We start from the raw sequence: 21,423 nt of genomic DNA, 5'->3' as shown, positions 1-21,423 counted from the left end.
GAAGAGAGGGGCGGGGTCAGCAGAGCTCATTAACATTTAAAGGAAAATGCTACAAAACTGCTTGCTCTGAAAAGAGCTGTTTTTGACCAGGTAAAGGTGTTTTTTACACTACCATTGTGAAATTTTAACCAAACTATGTTACAGACTTTTCATTAAGACCCTAAAGAATCATCAACTTGTGGAAAATGGGCATCGGATGACCCCTTTAAGAGTCAATACTGGATTATTTATTTATATATATATATATATATGTATGTATATATATATGTATATATATGTGTATATATGTATGTATATATATATGTAATACACTTTCATTAGCTGCACACTTAAAAGCGGTTCAGCATTTACTATGTCCTCTCAGGTCTTACATAATTTCTGTGCTATTTTAAGGCGATTTAATAGAGCAGGGTCTTTTCGTTCCTTCTGTCAAAGTCAAAACTGGAGCTGATTTTATTATGATCCGCTCTGCATCTCACCAAGAAGTCTGTCAGCTTTGAGGGAATTCAGCGTGTTCATTCAGGCTGATGGGAATGGCTTTTCAAAGCTTGCATTGTTTGAGAGCTGGTTCTACAGTCTCTGCGCTTTTTGCAGAGGCTTAACAAAACCTTGGGGGTTTGCATGTCCCTGGTGAAAAGCGCCTCTTGTTTTTAGAAGTAAGCCATCTAAAGACATGGGTGCCTGGGGTCTGGAGCATTCTGTGATTCCGGGTCCTTCGAGGTTTCTTTCATTTGCTTTGAGGAATTAAGTGTCTTACAAAACGACAGCCTTAAGACTGCGGCAGGGGCTCATAGGAGCAGCGGGGTGGAGAGAGCAGATCTACCGCTCTGCAGGTGATGCCAGAGAGACACTTTGCAGGTAAGAGACTGCAGACAAGCTGAGATCTCTAATCAAGGGCATTCATTCTCTACCACTAAATAAGATTAATGAAAGCGTCTAATCTCTCTCGTTTTTCGGTCTCATTCTCACCGTCCCACACACAGGTGGGTGGTGTAACTAAAATCGTGTATATAATGGTATGAGTAATTTTATATCACAGCAGCAGTATTTAAAACAATATAGTTATTTTTACTTTAAAATTACTCAGTTTGATTTATTGAATAATCTCGTAGTAATGCATATGAATAAAATATTTTTCACAAATAAGGTAATCTTATTTTATTAGCTTGTAATTATGGATTGCACAATATATTGGTACCATATTGGGTATTAGCCAATATTTTTTTTGGTCCGTTTTGTTTAAATGATCTACATTCTGCTCTTTATTTACTTTTTCTTCATATTGTTTTTGAATTGTCACTTGTTTTTGACATGTATTATTGACAGGAATCTGCAATGACCTTTCAAAATAACAACTGTCCCATGCTGATGTATAAATATCTAGAGTTAGTCAAAGATGCACAGACATTACTCTCCTGGGAACGTTGGTTTAGATCTTGCTCATGCTGTTGCCCGATCCTGTTCCACATCTAATAAAGCTAACTTTTCTTTGCTCAAGTCTGAGTTTTGTACAACTTACTTAGCTGTGCTGTGACTGCATACTGATCAGAGATGAATATACAGTAGTCGCATCCCTGTAGACCTTATTATAAATCTACGCCCTGCTTTCCAAAATTCTCATATAACAGCTTTTGGAGGAAGTTCTGCCCAGACTCCTAATGATCCGATACCTGGATCAGAGCCAGACCACTATAGAAAGCAACAGTGTGGTTCAGGATTTTCATATCCTATCCATTTTATTCATAGAGCAAGTAAGTCGGCCTCCCTACATTCTCAAACAGCGTATAGATTTGTATAGCTCAATTATTTGCAGTTCACTTTAAATATATTGTGCTTTATACTTATAATTCCTTAGTTACAGTCTAATGAAGCATTCATATTGACATTTTGAAATATTGAAATAACTGAATGTTATTTTATTGTTAAACCGTAAATGGCAAACAATAAATCTCTATACGTCTTTTTTTTTAAATAAATTATAAATAAATCATTAATTTACAAAATCAATCAGTCATGTTATAAGTAAATTTAAGTATCTCAACATTTTTAGAAATAATTTATGAAGATATACAGAAATATATGTTCGCTGATATTGAATATTTAACTACATTAAATGTTTGTTTTTATTTTTTTTTTATAAAAATCCCATAATTTTATTATTTTATATGAAATATTGTTGAGAATTAAAAAAAAAATATGCATCACAAATTGTAATTATTATCTGGAACACACTGGATGCAAACCATTGGATCATTTTTTTTTAGTCTTGGTCTAACTTTGTGTTACTAGTTTTCAATAGTCCAACTCTAAATTGGTGAATGAGCCACATTAGTTGCCAAAAATCAAGTAACAAAATGTCAGATGATGATGATGATGATAATACATATCCAATACATTTAATATTCACTGATACGGATCAAATAATAAATGTCTAATAATGGCTGATAACTGATATGGTACTAATATATCATGCATCCCTATTACAGTTAGTTTTATTATGGAATTTCTGATTTTAATATATAATTCACTCTGAGCTTCATAGTTCATTCCAACAAGATTTCAAATTTGCAAATGCTTAATGTGATTCATCTTTGTGCTGCTTGGGTTGGTTCAAGGGAATTTTGTTTTGAAATGCCTATGGAGAAAATGAATGGGTAAAATGCTTTGGGAAGCAAGACTGCTGAAAAAAGTGTGCACTCACTGTTTGGCTCTTATTGATACCCGTGTAGTCACCCTCAGATCCTCTCCGTGCTTACCAGTCGCTGACATCAATATTGTTTCGGCTGTCCTGTTCGCCTCCCTCCCGCTCCTCCTCACTATTGATGGATGACCCCGCTGATAAAGAGATGCAGGACTGCAGTGCAGCGTCATGTGTTTTGCCGTTACAAATGCAGATCTGGAACTTTTCCCAGCGATTTATTAAAATCTCTCTTTTATTTCCGATGTGGGTAGTGAGGCATTAAATTCTATAATGGTCCGGTACTTTATATATGTCAGAACTGGTAATGTCGAAACGACATGAGGGAACGACTTCTCGCTGTGCGATACAGGTTGAGACTAGAAGGGGTTTGCAGGTCTACATGGTCTTGTCTCAATCTGAGCAATACTTTTTAAATCACTTTTTTTGTTTCGCTCTGTGCACAGGCTTGAAATAAGATGATCAGAGTTCCTTTTAACACAGACGTGTTAAAACATTTGTAGACTGCAAACTTCTGTTTCAGAATGATTGCCATTTTCTGTTAAAAGAAACAAAAGCAAGAGAAACTTAATGTAATCATTTCAGCTAAGAAATCTGCATTTTACTTATGTAGTATATGCTATTTATTAATGTAATTTTACTAATCACTTTCAGTTATTTAAAAAAAACATAAATATGTAATTTAAAAACAAATATGAAACCGTGTGTGTGTGTGTGTGCATGTTTATGTGGTTTATGAGGACACAAATTTGTATAAAAACATGGATATGACATGGGTATTACAACGAGAAGGTGATTTATGAGGACATTTTCAGTGTCCCCGTAATTCAAAAGGCTTATAAATCATTCAGAATGAGTTTTTTTGAAAATCTAAAAATGCAGAAAGTTTCCTGTGAGGGGTATGTTTAGGGGTAGGGTTGGTGTAGGGCAATAGAAAATACAGTCTGTACAGTATAAAAACCATTACGCCTGTGAAGAGTCCCCATAAACCATAAAAACAAACCTGTGTGTGTGTGTGTGTGTATATATATGTAAATAAATGACTTTATTTATTTACTAATTAACTAATATTCTGCATAGCTCTCTCTCTCTGTATAAATTAGTTAGTAAATAAATAAATTTAATTATATATTAGTTAGTGAATATTTATTTACTAACAAATATTCTGGATATCACCATTTTATTTATAAAATGCATTTTTTTTAATTTCATCTTTTATTCATATTTATTTAAATAAATATATATATTTCATAAATAACTGAAAGTGATATCCTAAAAGTACCAGTTTGATTAATAGAGTGCATTTTCACTATTTTCCACTATTTGGAATAATAGTAAAGTGATCTAAACTGAAAATAACACAAATGAAAGTATTGAAAAATGCATCATTTATTTTTATTCTGGGCGTGACATGGGACGTCTCTGGGTTCAGTCGGGGTCCTGTGGGAGCGGGGACGTGGAGTGTGAGTTCATTATTGAATTTGCTGTCAATCTAAATAAGTGCAGAGAAATCTAAGGGCAGCTGCTGTCCTATCCTCTCCAATAACACAAATCAGTGCCGAAGCCCCAGAGGTTTGGATCTGTCCTGATAACGCTTCACCTCTCCAGACTCGTCAATAGTGCCAATTATGTAGATGTGTGTGATTTTTGTCGTGTGGCCCGGGTGGTGTAAGGAAAACCCAATACATGTCCTATCTGGCATGTTAACCATCCGAGGGCCTCTATTTTAATCTAAAGTTTTCGACCTCTGCCAGATAGTCCTCCATTTGTTATTTAAGGTCTTTGACGGAGCTTTAATAAAACTCTAGCTGTATCTCATATCAAAAAAGTGTGGATTTTGGGAAAGAGGCTTGTTAAATCAGTTGCTGTAATAATTTTTATTAATTTTTTTTCTGTTCGGCTGAGAAGTTGCATGCTGTGAATGATATTGCAGATCTTTATCCGGGGACTCGGCTTCTACCGAGCGTGGTATTTTCTGGAATATTCAGGGCAGATGTGTTTGACGACATGAACACTATCGTTTTCTGAGGCAGCAGTGAACGGCGGTGGTATCTGATCCGGTTGTGTCGGAGGAGCTGAATCTGTGCTGCGGCAGACTGACTGATTGGGATCCAGAGCGCTGCGTTTTAATGAAAATTAGAATATCAGAAAAACAATATGCCAATAAATCAGAAAATCGCCACTTCTGGAGAAATTGGCATAAAATAGCAATGGAAGTAGAAGTTGTATCCAATGGGGAAGCCACTCTGGCTTGTGGTTTAGAAGTATTCAGTCACATGACTTTATGATGAATATTTGGAATTTGTTCAGTAATTGTGCTTATATCACAGTTCATGCACATCTCTACTTACAGAAGATTATTTTGTTTTTATCCACCTTAGTTAAGCATGTACAGTATATGTAACCTTTTTATTGTTCAAAAGTTTGGGAAAGTACTTTACTTTTTAATTTTTTTACTTGTATTCAGCAAGGATTCATTAAATTGATCAAAAGTGACAGTAAATGTTTCGGTTTCAAATAAATCCTGAACTTTCTATTCATCAAAGAATCCTAATCGGCATATTAAAGGGATTTCTGAATGATCATGGCACTGAAGACAGGAGTAATGTTGCTAAAAATTCAGCTTTGCCATTGCGGGAATAAATTACATTTTTTTTTAAATGTATCCAAATAGAAAATAGTAATTTGTAATAATATTTCACAGTATTACTGTTTTTACTGTGTGTGTTGCCTTGATATGAGGAGAGACGGTTTACATTTTGAACAGTAGTGTGTATATATTGTTTTTCTTTCTTTTTTTTTTCTGACTTGTATTTGTTTGTCCATTTTAAGGTTCAGATGAAACTTGCTATTATCTAGTAGGTATAGTGACATTTTATGGCAAAGCCATAACCCTTGAAGAGTGCTTTCCCTTTAAGAGTATATTTTATACCACACACACACACACACACACGCACCCGCTCACACACACACACACACACACACACACACACAAAGTCCCTCTTCTATTAGTATGAGGACAATTTATTTGTTTTATGATGCCTAAAGTAATGTAGCACTTAAACTAATTGTTTTTGCTTTTAGTGTGTTGGAATTTTCTTTTTTTAACAATATAGCATGTATTTATTTTATCAGTCATTTATTGGTTTTCAGAAATAACTTAATTAAAAACGAATTAAAAGGCTTCTCAGTTTTGGCCAGAATTTAAGTATTGGTATTTGTTTGTCTTCTTCGTTTCTTCCTTCTTATGTAATAGGAGGTTTGGCATTTAAAATTCCTGTTTGAAAAACTGATAATATATCGCTATTAATGCTACAGAGCAGCTCTCGTTGTCATTGTAACTTTGATTTTGCCATTTAGGCCCCGTCCACACGGAGACGCGTTTAGCTACATACGCATAAATGTTGTATCGTATAGGCACATCCAAGAGAGAGGCACTGAAAGTGAGCAATAAAAAAATAATAATTTCATTATGAGATAAATGACGCCTGTCAGAACCTACAAGAAAAAATAAAACGTTTTATGTTGCTTTTGAAGGTTTCCATAGCTCCAGGATTCAGCAACATCATTATTTAGGATTTCCTTTGGGTGCTGCTGAGTGTCTTTGTAATAGTTTTGTCATCTTGGAACTTTTTGTTTAATAATTCAATAATAAAAATAAGAATAATACCATTTAATATTTAAAAAAATATTAAATTAATAAAAAATATTTAATGTTTAAATTAATGAAATATTAATTATATTATTATTATTAATAATAATAATAATAAACAAACAATAATAAGAATAGCGAACCAACCAACAAACCAAAATGTTTTTTTATCTTTTTGTTTTATTCACCCTCCACATCAGCCAGTTTTTAAGTAGTAGTAGTAAACTACTAATAATAGTAATATTATCATTCATCTTTTGGTTGTTTTGTTTGTTTATTTACCCGCCACATTAGTCTATCAGACTTTCATGCATGTAGACAGTTTTTATGAGGTTAGATATCTCCGAATAGCTCTAAATTAACTTCTCCCACCTTAAATCGGCCGTGCAAATGAACAGCTCTTTTGTTCACGCCATTGCTGTGCAGAATCGCATCAGATTGTTAATGCTCACGCTTGCCTGTTTGTAATCAGTAACGTCTTTATATAAGCTGAATAGCAATGCATTCTGCTGCAGTGATTTCATCAGGCCGTTTGGCAGTGAGGTTAGATGTTGGAGGAAACCGTAGATTAATGCTGTTGGTGTAATGAGAGCAGGAGTTGTTTGTGTCGGTGTCCTCTCCACCTGTAACCTGTAGGGATTCAGCATCAGCATGCTGGAGATGTGGCAGACTTATGAGCTGTGTTCCAGTTTCTCATTCTCTCGAACACATTCTCTGTTTTTGTGGGGATTTTTTTTACAGCAGTTTTTGGAGTTTGTTGGAAAATAAAGCACTTGGGAAAATATGTCTATTTCTCGTATTTTTCCGACACTCTGGTGCAATTATTTGTCTGGGATGGTATGTTTAAGATTAAAATCAACACTATAAGTTTTCTTTCCTGTCTTGAAACATTTCTTATTCGCACAGCAAGTCGGTGAGTTATCGGGACTCTCCAATTTTTTTTTTTTTTTTTGTACAGTCAGCCAGTAGCCTTTAATTTGACTACTCTTGACAGGAAGCAATTAAGACACTTTTGTGCTGGTCGCTTCCTTCACATCCAATTGTTTGTTGAGAAATAAATTAAGTATGAGCATTAGCACAAACAAAAACTCACTGGCAAAACAGTTTGCCCACTGATTAAATTGTTTTCTTGCCAGTATTTATTTAATTACTTAAATATTCATTTCTTTACATATATATTTATGTATGTGCATATTCACATTTTTATATATACAGTGGGTACGGAAAGTATTCAGACCCCCTTACATTTTTCACTCTTTGTTATATTGCAGCCATTTGCAAAAATCATTTCAGTTAATTTTTTTTCCTCACAAAAATGTCAACTACTGTGTGTTTTTCTGACAATATGGGGTGCTGTGTGTACATAAATGAGGAAAAAATTAACTTAAATGATTTTAGCAAATGGCTGCAATATAACAAAGAGTGAAAAATTTAAGGGGGTCTGAATACTTTCCGTACCCACTGTATATGTATGTATATGTATGTGTATGTATGTATATGGTGCGTGAGAGAGGAGGGGTGCTGAAATAGCCAGGGCTGGCGGCTTGTGATGGGGCACACCTGAACCGAATGGAGCCTCATCACCGCCGCTGTTTAAATGCCAAACGCGCCTCTCCTCGGGAGACCGGTCTCTTCCCTGTGCATGCACGCTGATGTCTTCGTGGGTCCAGGAAGAATGCATAGAGGGACACCCGTGCTGCCAGAGTCGTGAGCTACCGGACTCGCGGTCCGGATGAGAACCGCCCCTCGTTACACGGCCGTCAGGCCAGGATGCTGGGCCGTCTAGTCCCTTCACACGCCGTGGGCCAAGGCGAGAAGGATGCAGCCGCTGGAAGAAGCCGCCGCCCCTCGCGCCCCCACTGTGTCTGTCGTTTGGTCGTCCCTGTGATATTTCAGTTTTTCTTTTTTAATAAATCTGCAAAAATGTCAACAATTCTGTGTTTTTCTGTTAATATGGGGTGCTGTGTGTACATTAATGAGGAAAAAAAAATTTACTTAAATGATTTTAGCAAATGGCTGCAATATAACAAAGAGTGAAAAATTTAAGGGGGTCTGAATACTTTCCGTACCCACTGTATATATGTGTGTGTATATGTTATTTAAATTTATAAATATATTCTTCACCTATTTACTTATTAACTTAAATATTTATTTACTTGGTTATTTCCCTTTTTACGTAAGTAAATATGTATTTATGTGTTCAATTTTATATAAAAATATAATAGTATATTTAATTACTTATAAATTTATTTTTATTTACATATATTTTCTTGCATGTATGTACACACAGACACACACACACACACAATTTTCTTGTTTAATACAAAGGACCGAAAACCAATCACAAAGAGTACTTTATTCATTTAAAAACTTGAGATGCAGTAAGATGGGGAAAAACCGCCATAAAGTCTTGAGACGTTTTTAAAAAGTTGAACTTACATTAATTTTCCATGACTTTCTAAACATCCGGGTCTCTTGTGTGAGACGCTAGTAGTGTAACGGTGATAGATGTCCCTCTAGAAAATGTGATAAATATGCGTTCTGTGTGAACGGTTTGGTTTAGGTTTTGACGTAAACAAAATCGTCTCCGCATTGATGTTCTTTTTTTCCCACAATATTTTGAATGAACAATGTAGCAGCGCCCGCATCTAGTGGGTTCAACTGGATAGACTAACAAAAACATTAAAATGCAATGACACTTACATTATCGTCGCATTTCATGCGCCACTGATAAGGCTGCCTGACGCACACCTAAAATTCGAATGCAACGTTTTTGCATTTGAATGTGGCTTTTTATTTTAAATTAGAAGAATATTCGAAATTCTATTTTTTTTGACAGCCCTAAAATACATGTGTATTTATTAATTTATATATATATATATATATAAATATATGTAAATTATTTTTATAATACAGATTAATTGATTAATAAAAATATTATATAATTACTGGGATGGATGGATAGATTTGCTTATTTATTTTTATTTTGTTACAATAAATATTTATATTTATGTATTTATTTTAAATTTATTTATGCCATTTCGCAAAGGTGTTTTAGGTTTTATTTTTCTTTTGTGTTTACTTGTTACGCTACACACAAGTTGTTTAAAAGGATTATTGGTTTAATCTCTGCTGATAATTGTTGCTTAATTGACTTGTCCTATATATATATTTTTTTAGCTCTACTGGTTTTATCTTAGAATTAGTTTCAGGTATTTTTCATAAGAAAAAAGCTGTGGTGTGAAGTCCAGCACATGTTGATCTCAGCAGGAGCTCTGATCCTGATTGTGTTTTTGGGTTGGACTCACCTCTTGTGTCCCAATGGCCTGATTCCATCATAGCTGTGGGCCATATGGCTCAGTCATGTTTTCCGTCTGTGCGGCAGGCGATAGTTTCCACCGCCATGACTGCGTCACCCCGTCCATCATATATTGATCAGAGTGCAGATAATGAATCTGTGAAACCCAGACAGATCACATGCGACGGACGGGGAAATTAGAGTGACAGTGTCATCTTGCATAATAGTAACATTATCTTACCTCGCGTGCTGTTCATTTAGACTGCTGTCCATCTCTCAGCTGCTTGTGTGAAGTTAAGAAGCGCAGATAGGTAGACCGATTCGATTCAAGCTCGTAGTGTTGGAATTTGATCAGACATTGAATGATGAATGAGGACATTACAGGTCTAATGGTGCTTTTGTCATTCAGTTTCTCACACAGAATCGGTTCCCACAGAACTCTGAAAAATGTTACAGAGATTCTATATGGAATTTAAACGCCTGTTATTCGTAAAGTTCTACACATTCACAGCTTTTGCTTGTTTCTTTCAATATGAAATAGTTTGCCTATTTGGTTGTACTTTCAATATGAGTTCAGAATTGCATAGTTTCCACATCAGTGTATCAGGAATATTACTGATACCTAATGTTTAATTACACAAAAAATGTGTAATTTTACAGTGAAATCTGCAATTCTATAATAAAGAAGTGTTCAGACATTTCTGTATGGGATGGATAGATAGATAGATAGATACATTTGAAGAAATGTGCGGCCACTGATACATTTCTCTATATATATAATAGTTTCCACATCAGTGTATCAGGAATATTACTGATACCTAATGTTTAATTACACAAAAAATGTGTAATTTTACAGTGAAATCTGCAATTCTATAATAAAGAAGTGTTCAGACATTTCTGTATGGGATGGATAGATAGATAGATAGATAGATACATTTGAAGAAATGTGCGGCCACTGATACATTTCTCTATATATATTTTTTTCTTGTTGCTTTATTTTTATTAATTTTTTTGTATGGGTAAAACAAATAAATACATAAATATTTACAGTATTTGAAGAAATGGTCAGCCACTGATATAAATTTCTCTAGATTCTATTTATTTTTTGACATTTTTCTTGTATGGAATGAATAAATAAATACAAATTTGTAGTTAAATTTGAAGAAATGTTTGGCCACTGATATCAATTTTTTTTATTGCTTTATTTTTTCACTTGTATTGCTTAATTGTGCAGTTCCTTTAAGAGTTGTGGTCCAGTACAGCGGTGTGTCACTCCAGCTGTATTAATCAGCGTGTCTTACTCACTGAATTAGAGAAACAGAATGCAGATGTTTTGAAGCCACAAAGGATCAGGGCCGATCTGAGCGTAACTCAGTCAAGTGTATCTCTTATAACACAAAATCAGCTCACTGACTCGATTTCTCCTAGTAGCTTTTTTTTGGGTAAAACTGGTTTTCCCTGAGGAGATTAGGTAAATTTGAGTTGCATGGATATACTTTGCTATTTTAATCCCATCCAAATCAAGCACTTCTGTGTTTTCCCAGCACAACTTTGGTAAAAATTACACTGCAAATTACCCACTGTTTTTTGGTTAACTCTCTGGGGTTGTGTGAGAAATCTCAACCCATCCTGATAGAATGTTTCTGATTGCTTTGTATATATAATTTTGCACAGTGTTTCTCATTTATTTAGATTTTCCTTGAGCACCATAACTAAAGATAGATTTCTTGTTTTGCTGCTTGGTGCATCTTCATTATAGATGTAGACCGACTTTTGCAAACTTTAGGGGTAAAATAACTATTTCGATTTACATAAATGGATAAATAAATGTAAATATAATATTATAAGATATAATTATTAGAAATTAACAATACATGATACATATAAATAATGCTGCATCGATGTCCCGAGATAAGAATTATTAGAATTGTAGATAGAATAATTAGAAATAATCAATACATGAATGAATAAATACATGATAATTGTTGTTTAATTTACTGTTGTATGTTGTTTATTTCAAATAATTCTATTTACAATAAACTGCTGGTGCACCTTCGTTAGATTTAAACCAACATTCTGGGTAAAATAATCATTGGTGTTTAAGTTTTGCATTCAATATCAGCATCAGATTTGATGATATTATAATTCCTTCCTTTAATTATATACATAGTTATTTGCATGCATCCAGAGTGCATGCCCTTTCCGTAACCTCACATCTAGACTATTATAATAACTGCAGATCCCAATCCCATCCAAATCAGTACATGAAATCACAGACGTTCTGTGTTAATAATTATAGCTCAGACGTCGTTTAGCAAACTAATCCTGTCCGAATAGTGCTATTCTCTCTAATAGTATTCCTTAAAGCTGTTTCGTCTTATCTCTCAGAGAGACACAGGAGAGCGTCCCAGAGGGCTGAGATCTGGAAATGTAGAGACCGGTTGATTTAATGTCTCATGCTGCCTTACAGAGACTGGGAATGGAAGACACTGTCACTAAAGCTGAACATCATCATTTCTCTATCACTCTGTCTGTCTTACCCTCCTCCTCTTTGCAGTGACTTTGGTTCGAGGTCTGAATGTTAGTGCATAGAGCCCATTAATACAACATTACCCTCTATGGATTAGCGGCTGCATGGTTGGAAAGACATTTATTTCCCCCCCCCCTTTTTGGATCAATGCAGCCAATTTTGAAAGTCTGCCACATGTCGCTGTAGAAAGCCAGCCAGCGTGCTGTTCTGTTTGATATGTTGTAGTTGTCCTCCTGTGGCAATTTCTCTGAACATACAGCCCAATGAGTCCCGAGGCATCCACTGTCACGCGCTCATTCGCAAGTAACAAGATGTCCTGTTTTGGAAACGGCACTTGTTAGTGCCACTGTAAGGCACTATGTACACTGTAAAAAATTATTGCTGCAATTTAGTTCTAAGTAATGTTTCAGTAAAAAAATGTTGTACTTAATTGAAATTGTTAAAGTTTAGTTAATTTGGATAGTTAAGTTATCTGTTTTAAGTTACCTGATATAGCTGATGGAAATGCCATTTATCGATAACATTTCCCAAGTGTCGTCACAATATTTTTCCGTTTAACTTTAGTGCATAAATTCTATGTCGATACTTAAAATGTCGCAAAAATTTGTTTGGTAACTTTTTGTTGAGAAAAGGTGCTTTAATGCAAATACATGTGGTGTCACATGATCGAATTAGCCTATAGTAGGGTTGGGCGATGTCTACCAAATTGGCATCGGACGATGTCTACAGTGAAACATCGTGATGACATCGGGGGGCGGGGTTAGGGGTGTGCCCGAAGCATGACAAGTAACGCGTTATACGGAGCCACTAAAAGGTTAGCCGCTTGCTAGCGGTAGCCTGTTGCATTACAGTACATGAAAGTTCACTTACCACATACACAGAAATGTCTGATAGGACGATGGCGAATGATTTTCAGATCCTGAGCACCAGTGACAAACATCTAATCTTGTCAAATGTGTGGTAAGTACTGCCGCTCCATAGTATAGAGTCCTTGTGATCGCGAATCTCAAAAGTGAAAGTTAAATGAGAGCGCGCAATCGAAAGCGGTTTCAATAGCAGCTCCCTGATGCCCGCAATTTATATACAGTCGCCTATACTTACCCAACGATATAATTGCGAGAAAAAGTATTAAACTATTTTTTTTTTATCCTCCCATCTTGTAGGCTATTTATTCCCTTTAGGGTTTCCGTAGTACACTTCATTTCCTTTCCGAACACCGAACTGGGATGCGGCGGATTGCGGGAGAGCGGGGAGTGGGGGTGGGGAGGAATCACGATTTCAGCTTAACATCGTGATGTCTGTCAGCCATCGGCGATGGACGATGGCATCGTCTATCGGCCCAACCCTAGCCTATAGGCAGCGTTCTTGTTCATGGTGTTGCTCACAATAAAAGGTGTATAAAACTATAAATAAAACCGTATATGTGATGCATGCTTTTTGCATTTTTTGCTTTAAAAAAAAATTACAAATTAAAAAAATGGAGAACAAAATATATGTAAAATTGTTTGCTAGAAATATTTTTTCATTAAATGTTTCATTTTCATTTGTTTGTTTTTTGTCAGTATTTTTCAGTAGTCAAGTTTACATTGCAGTTTTTTCTTTTTGAAAATACTGACAAAAAAATCCCCTGAAAAAACCTAAACCCGTTTCTTTTTTTTCCCCATTTTTAATTTTTTTTATAATGACAAATATATTTGTGAAATGTTTACTTTGCAGTTTTTTTTCTTTTTGAAAATACTGACAAAAAAATCCCCTGAAAAAACCTAAACCCGTTTCTTTTTTTTCCCCATTTTTTATTTTTTTTATAATGACAAATATATTTGTGAAATGTTTACTTTGCAGTTTTTTTTCTTTTTGAAAATATAATTCATAAATATATTTCTATCTTTATAAAAAAAAAGGGGAAAAAATATTTTTTTTTCTTCATTAAATGTTCAGGTTTTTTTCCGGGGTTTTTTGTCAGTATTTTTCACAATTCCGTATTTTCAAAAAGAAACATTGCAAAGAAACGTTAACATTTCAAGCAGATAATTAAATGTAATTAAATAAAATGTGTATGTTATGCATGCTTGTTGCATATTTTCTTTTTGTTTTAATTACAAATGATTAAAAAATGGAAAGTATTATATACAATTATTTGCTGGAATAATTTCATTAAATGTTAAATTTTCTTCAAATGTATATGCATGCTTGTTGCATGTTTTCTTTGACAAATGAAAAAAAAAATGGTTAAGAACATAAGTCCTGTGTAGTTGTCAATCTTAAGATTGACAATATGGTTTGGAGAAGCACTCTAGTCATTTATTTGTCAATGCCACTTGATTTATATCCAATGCAACTGAAACCATACATTTTAAGACTCTAAACATGTTCAAATACACCTTGGGGTCACTGTATGTAGCAATTCAAGCGTATGTCATGTGAGCTGCTTCAAACTCGTCCCCTCTGATGCAAAGCAAGTTGTTCAGATCTGCACATCAAATCATACGCCTCAAAAGAACCTCACTGGAAAGGTAATCGCTGCTGCCTACTGGTTCATGAATGGCTTACTAGGAAGGTTTAAAGAAGTGAAGGTGAAAGCGAAGTGTCTCATATGTCCTAGAGCAGCAGGCCAGCCACGAGGTGGGTGTCCTCCTCAAGAGGATGGGTGTCCTATAGAGAACCATCATGCTCTGCTCTTCAGTATACCACTTCATTTTCTGATGAAGGGCAGAAAGCAAGGACGAGCAAGGATAGTTCAGCCATGCGCCGAGTTATTTGACAGAATGCAGTGCTCAGCAGGAAAGCCAATGCAATCTGTTTCTCGGGGACCTCTGTCAGCCCAATATAGAACAGTGCTGGATTTTCAAATCTTTATATGCGGGACACGCAGTCTATTCTTGATTTTCGCTTTTCGTTCTTTTATTTTCATGGGACTAATGCAATATTTATGATGTAGTTTTTACTTAATGATATGGTCTGTTGAAATTCAGCTTGTGGGAACTAATCTGTGCATTTATCTCTTTTTACAACTTAAATTTTTATGCTGAAATCTTTGAGGCAGTTCAAAAATGGAGGCAGTATACCAATTGTAAAGTGTGCTGCTGTTTAGTGTGCGAAGGCCAGTGTTTTTTTCCTTAATGTTGGATTTGCATGACTAAGTTGTGCCAGATGTGCAGTCTTCTTGCAAAAAAATCTCCATGAAGATTTTATAGCAGAAATCTCTTGCTTTAAAGAGTCCAGTGTTCTCGTATAAACCCAGAACGTTAGCACACAAGTGTCTGTTTTTTCAAAGAAATCAAGGTCCTTCACTGAAAACAACCACATTTCAGTTTGAAGTGTCAAGTTTAAAATTCACCCAAAAATTATAGTTAAGATAAATTCGAATAACCAAATAAATTTCTTCAACTTGGCAATGAATTTTGAGTGTTTAATTGTTGTTGTGTTTATTGTAGCGTATCGTATTGTAGCGTTATATACTATTGTCATTCCAAACCTGTATGATTTTCTGCTTCAAAAAAGATGCAGATCACCATAGATGAAGTTCATATTTTCATGTGTTATATTCCAAATGATATGATGAAAGATTGAATTTAAAATCTTGAAAACCTTTGAAGTTTGTGTGATGAACATCAAAGTTGAATTTAAAATCTTGACAATCTTGCTTTCCAGCATTCACATGCATTGAACAATATGATATTCACTGTAGGAGGAAGCCTAAAAATTTTAGGTGAATAAGTTTCAGAAGATTTTGTAAATAAAACACGCAAGTCATATGAAGCTCAACACCTTTAGACTTGAATTATATGTAGAAGACTGGCAATTCTTCAGCATTTTTTTTCTTTTTGTGCTCCATAGAAGAAAGTCTCCTTAATGCTGCATTTGCATAAAGTTCTGCCAGATGTGTGCATTTGTCTAGAAATCTCTAAGATTTTATAGCAAAAATCTCTTGCTTTGAGGAGCACAGTGTCCTCATATGAAGCTAGAATGTTAGCACACAAGTGTCTGTTTTGTCAATTGGGTTTCTTTCCCTGCAAAAATAGAAAGAAAAGAAAAACACACATTTAAGAATGATAATTCTCCGTTGTTCCAAAACCTGTGAGATGCAAAAGCACCATAACAGTTGATATCCCAAATCTTCTGAAACCGTATGATATCTTTGTGTGATGAATTAAGGATGAACTAAAGTTTGTCTGTTTCTCACAGAAAGCTATTGCATGACTTGCAATACTGTTTTCAAGGAGCTTGTTGTCATTTTGGAAAACACAAACTTTTGGCTTTGAGTGTATATATTAGGAAAAAAGTAGCCGTTCTTCAGTGTTTTTTCCCTTTTTGTGCTCCACAGAAATGATGTAGATGAGTAAATGAAGACAGAATTTTATTTTTTGGATAGTTACTATAAAAACAATAGTAGAATCATGGCTTCTCAGTGTGTTCTGGTGTCCATGAAGGATTAGTGGAAATGTCTCTGGTTCCTCTGCTGACTGTCTGAAAGCGTGTGCTCTTTCATTCCAGTGTCAGTGACTCCTGCTGAATCAAACGTCCTTGCGTGTAATAAAGGATTAATAGTTTGAGTCATGGCCCCATCTGCCGCTCTGCAGCGCTCAAGACTGTTTATCCCAGCACACCGTCACCTCCTGCTCTTTCACTACAAGTACACACATACTGTACTGAGATGTCAGGGTCTACAGGGTATGTTCAAGTCGCTCAGTAATGGACTTCACAGGGTATTTGGCCATCAAAAGTGCGATTCCATATCATAGGGAGCGTGTATGTTCTGTCCGAAGGGTACTGCAAATGACATGGGGAACAAGTGTACATCAATATATCACATTACAGGAAGTGGAGAGGGAAATTTACCCACCAGTCATTGTACACTACTTCTGTAGTACACAAAATCTGGCTAAAATAAATGACCCTCAGATGTGGTTTCTACACAGTTCTTCACAGGTATAAAATGCTTGAAAATGTGACTCCTAAATGCAATATAATGACCATGGGTCACACAAGAGTTGAATTAACCAAATCACATTTATTTTCTTATTAAATTCTGCATCAGTAAATTGAGGATGTTGTATTATACTAGTATTAATGATGATAATTAAATTAAATTATATATTGTTATATTGTGTTATATAACAGTTAAGACAAATTTAATGAACCAAGTCACATTTATTTTCACATCAGACATTACAACAGTCACTTACCACTAAATTGAGGGTTTTTGAGGATGTTGTATTATAATAATTTCATTTATTATATTATTTATATTGTATTATCATTTTGTATTTACATTTTTTTTTAATGTTTTAATAATTAAAAATTGTAATATAGTAGTAGTAATGCATACATTTATTATTATTATTATTATTATTATATAACAGTTAGGACAAATTAAATTAACCAAATCATATTTATTTTCATTTTAAATATTGCAAAAGTCGCTTATCACTAAATTGAGTTTTTTAGGGGTGTATGTACTACTACTACTACTACTAATAATAATAATACAATTATTATTTAATGCTTTTATCAATTGTTATACTATAACTATACGAGTTAAAACAAAATAAATGAACCAAATCAGATTTATTTTCATATTAATGAACATTGCTTAAATTTTGTACTTGAGTTTTGTCCGTGCTATAATGACCTGTTGTTGCAGGTAATTATAAATAAAAATTTTTAATGAAATTAATGTCATCGTTTCTTGAACGTTACTTTGTGTCATCAGGATCTGTGTCTCTCTCATGGGGAGGATTGGATATCGTCCTGAAGCCTGCGGTGCATATGCTGGTCATGCTACACACCTCATGTAGGTCAGTCAAAAGCTATGAGAGGTGAGCAATGACTGCCGTTCGACTGTGTGCACCATACGGTACTTTGTTCAGATGAGCCATTTAATATGATCTGTGATTATGTATGAGATCTGCTCCGGAACAGTTGGTAGATTACGCTTTGAGCATTTGGTTGCATAGGGTCTGAAACATGAGGATTCAGCATCATAGAGCAGGACCACATTGAACGTAACATTGTCCTACATTTGTCAGATGACCTTGCATGATTAAATTCATTATATCAGTTTTATCATGCCCTGTTTATTTTTTATTACATCCATATTTATTTAGTTTTCTATGGAAGTTGGTTTCCACCATAGGATAAAAATAAAAAAGGGAATTGCATCTTTTTATCTCACAATTCTTTTTTTCAGAATTGCAATTCTTAGTTTATATCTCGCAATTGTGACTTTTTTTCTCGCTATTCACAATTCTGAGAAGAAATGTCCACATTGTGAGAGATAAACTTGAAATTGTGAGGGGGAAAGAAAAAGTCATAATTGTGACAAAAAAAGTTATGTTTTTATTCCATGGCAGAAACAAAAACAGAATTGTGAGATGTAAACAGAATTTAGGGAAAAAAAGTTTCAAATTGCAATAGTCAAACTTGTGGGGAAAAAGTCGCAACTACTTTTTTATTCAGTGGAGGGGGGGAAATAGAATTGTAAGAGATGTAAACATAGAATTCAGTTAGTTTTTTTTTTTAACTTGAACTTCCGAGGACAAAAGTAATAATTATGAGATATAAACTTGAAATTGTAAGGAAGAAAACTCAGAATTATGGGATGAAAAAATACTTATTTTTTTGTTCTGCAACAAGCTTCCATAGATTTCAGGGTGTCCTGAACACATTGTAGCAAAGTGCCCTGTGAATTGCCTTAGACTAACAGTGTGTTCACACCAAACGCGAATGTAATTATTTGCACGAGTAGATTACATACAAAGTCGACGCGAATAGAGGCGAATTCGCGCCGGGCGACGCGTTTGCCGCGGACGCATGATATTCGCCTCAATCGCGTCTTCCGCGCAAGTTAAAAAAATTTCAACTCGAGCGGAAAATTCGCATGACGCGTTCTCGCGCAAGCCAATCAGCGAAGAGTTTCTGACGGATCCAGTTGAATCAGACAATAGAAGAGAGCATTATTGCAGCCATCTGTTATTATATAGGTCTGGAGCATAGAAAACAATTAAAATCAGTTGTAGTGGTAGTTGTATTTTATTAGCATGGCTACAGAGATGCTGCTATCAATAATACAAATAATAGTAATATCAGTGTATATATACAGTAGTAAAATGTAACACATGAATACAGGATCCTAACATTATTCTTCCTTCTCTGGATGGTGCTGTGAACCCAGACACGTCGGCATTTGGGTTTCCATTGTATTTGGGACTTTTTGACAACAGGTACAAAACAGCGATTGTAGTTACGTCCACCATGGTTGATCGCGCTGTTTTTATTTGTGCGAGTGACACGAAAAATATCCCGCGAGTAATCTAGAGCGAGTGACGTGATGCGCATATTCGCTTCGCGTCTGGTGTGAACACACCATAAGTTCTGTATATTAGTAGAGGGCTAAGTTTAGGACTAAGGCCAGTCATTAATAGGTTAATCAGCTCTGTTCTTTGTCGATTAGTCAGTTTCAGCACAAATAGATTACATGATGTGAAGATGTTCTTTAACAGTTGAAGTGTGCAGCCTGTATGCTGCATGTGATATCTCCTCCACAGCACTTGCCTGTGGAAATGAAGTGGGCATGACGTAATCGGTGTTGAAGCATCTCTCTATAAATTAAGATTACATTCACTGCCAACACAGTGATCGTGTGTTAAAGTACATGACAAGAAGCACTGTTCTTCCATCTCTCTCCCTGTATCATCCCAATCGACAAGAGTGTCCGTGTTCGCTGGGAGAGCATGCAGCTACGCTGAGCTGAAATCTCACTTGTCACAGTGCAGTGGAATCTCATGCACTGGAAAGAAATGTATGAACTGAGGAAGTCTGGAGTACATTATTTATATTTTCTATTTAATTCAAATAACGTAAGTATAATTTAAAAATTGAACGAAATCCATAGTAGACATCCATAGTATTTTCCATTTTCATTTTAGTTAGTTTTAGTACTTTTGTAGTGTGTTTTAGTACACAAGTGTTATTTTAGTATCATTGAGGTTCTATCATTATTATTATTTAGAATTTTTTTAACGTATTTTCCATTTTCATTTTACTTAGTTTTAGTAATTTTGTTAGTGTGTTTTTGTAATTGTACAGTTTTTATTTATTATTTCAGTTTTAATTTCATTTATTTTAATAAATCAATTGGAAATGAAAAATGCTGCCTTTGCAACTAGATTAGTTTTAGTTAACTATAATAACCATTCATTATACATAGCCTTAAATGTATTAGGGAAATACCCAATACTTTCATTTTTAAATATTTATTTAATTGTATATTTTTTATTGCAAAATAGGCCACATGAAGACATAATATACAGAGCCCTCCACATATGTTAATAAATACATTTTTTACCCTCATTGATTTTACCCTCATGTAATTTCCAACCTGTATAACATTATTTCTTCTGTGGAACACAAAAGAAGACATTTTGGAAATTGTTTTCTCTCTTCACAATGAAATAAATACAACTTAAGACATTCATAGCCTATTAGCATTGTATGTTTTTATTTAAATTTATATTTTTCTGCATTGCATTCAATAGCTTTGTGTGAGGAATGGAGTAAAATGTCAGTCATTGTTCACTGAAATCCCCTCTGCTGCTGTTCTCAGATCTTTTTTGTAGTTGACAGTAGCCATTGACTTCCATATTATGGGGGAAAAAAATACTGTGGAAGTCAAAGGCTACCATCAGTTCTTTGGTTACCCATGTTTATCAAAATATCTTCTTTTGTGTTCTTCAGAAGAAAGAAACTCATGCAGTTTTGAAAGGCATGAGGGTGAGTAAATGACAATTTTAATTTTTGGGTGAACTGTCTCTTTAAAGGGGTCATATGATGCGATTAAAATTTTTCCTTTCTCTTTGGAGTGTTACAAGCTCTTGGCACATAAAGAAGATCTGTAAAGTTGCAAAGACTAAAGTCTCAAATCCAAAGAGATATTCTTTATAAAAGTTAAGAGTCAACCACGCCTACCTAAAACTCCTCGTTCTAACACGCCCCCACATATCTAGGTCACGATGTGGGAAGATTTTCATAACGCCGCCCAAATGTTCACGCAAAGAAAGAAGGCGTAACTTTTATTCTCGCTGTAGTATTGTTGCTGCCGCCATGTCGTGAAGACGCTGTGCGTTTCGTTGTGAAAGCAAAACTACTTTGTTTGGTCTTCCAAAAGAGGACGATATCTGCTTCGTCATGCCTGGAGCTGATCCATGCTGGTCGCTGAGGAAATACATCAACCTCGCACTATGGAT

The 21,423-nt window shown here is 34.9% G+C and overlaps 1 protein-coding gene and 1 long non-coding RNA gene across 2 annotated transcripts in view; one reads left to right on the top strand and one right to left on the bottom strand.

The window, feature by feature from the left end:
- The window catches only part of LOC107560616 (uncharacterized), an 8,541-nt gene extending 2,516 nt beyond the window's left edge, over positions 1 to 6,025 (bottom strand). The window contains exons 1-2 of the long non-coding RNA XR_001605748.1: positions 6,015 to 6,025; positions 480 to 487 (exon numbers count right to left, since the gene is read on the bottom strand). This is a non-coding gene — a long non-coding RNA (uncharacterized lncRNA). The remainder of the gene's footprint in view (positions 1 to 479; positions 488 to 6,014) is intronic.
- Positions 1 to 21,423, top strand: part of LOC107560615 (double-stranded RNA-specific editase 1-like) — a 122,405-nt gene that overhangs the window by 2,525 nt on the left and 98,457 nt on the right. The gene's annotated exons all lie outside the window — the stretch shown is intronic.

The sequence above is a fragment of the Sinocyclocheilus grahami genome, unplaced genomic scaffold, assembly GCF_001515645.1.
Source record: "Sinocyclocheilus grahami isolate Dianchi unplaced genomic scaffold, SAMN03320097.WGS_v1.1 scaffold735.1, whole genome shotgun sequence".
NCBI classification, from domain to species: domain Eukaryota; kingdom Metazoa; phylum Chordata; class Actinopteri; order Cypriniformes; family Cyprinidae; genus Sinocyclocheilus; species Sinocyclocheilus grahami.
The sequence above is the reverse complement of the archived record's forward strand: the minus strand, read 5'-3'. Positions and strand labels throughout refer to the sequence as shown.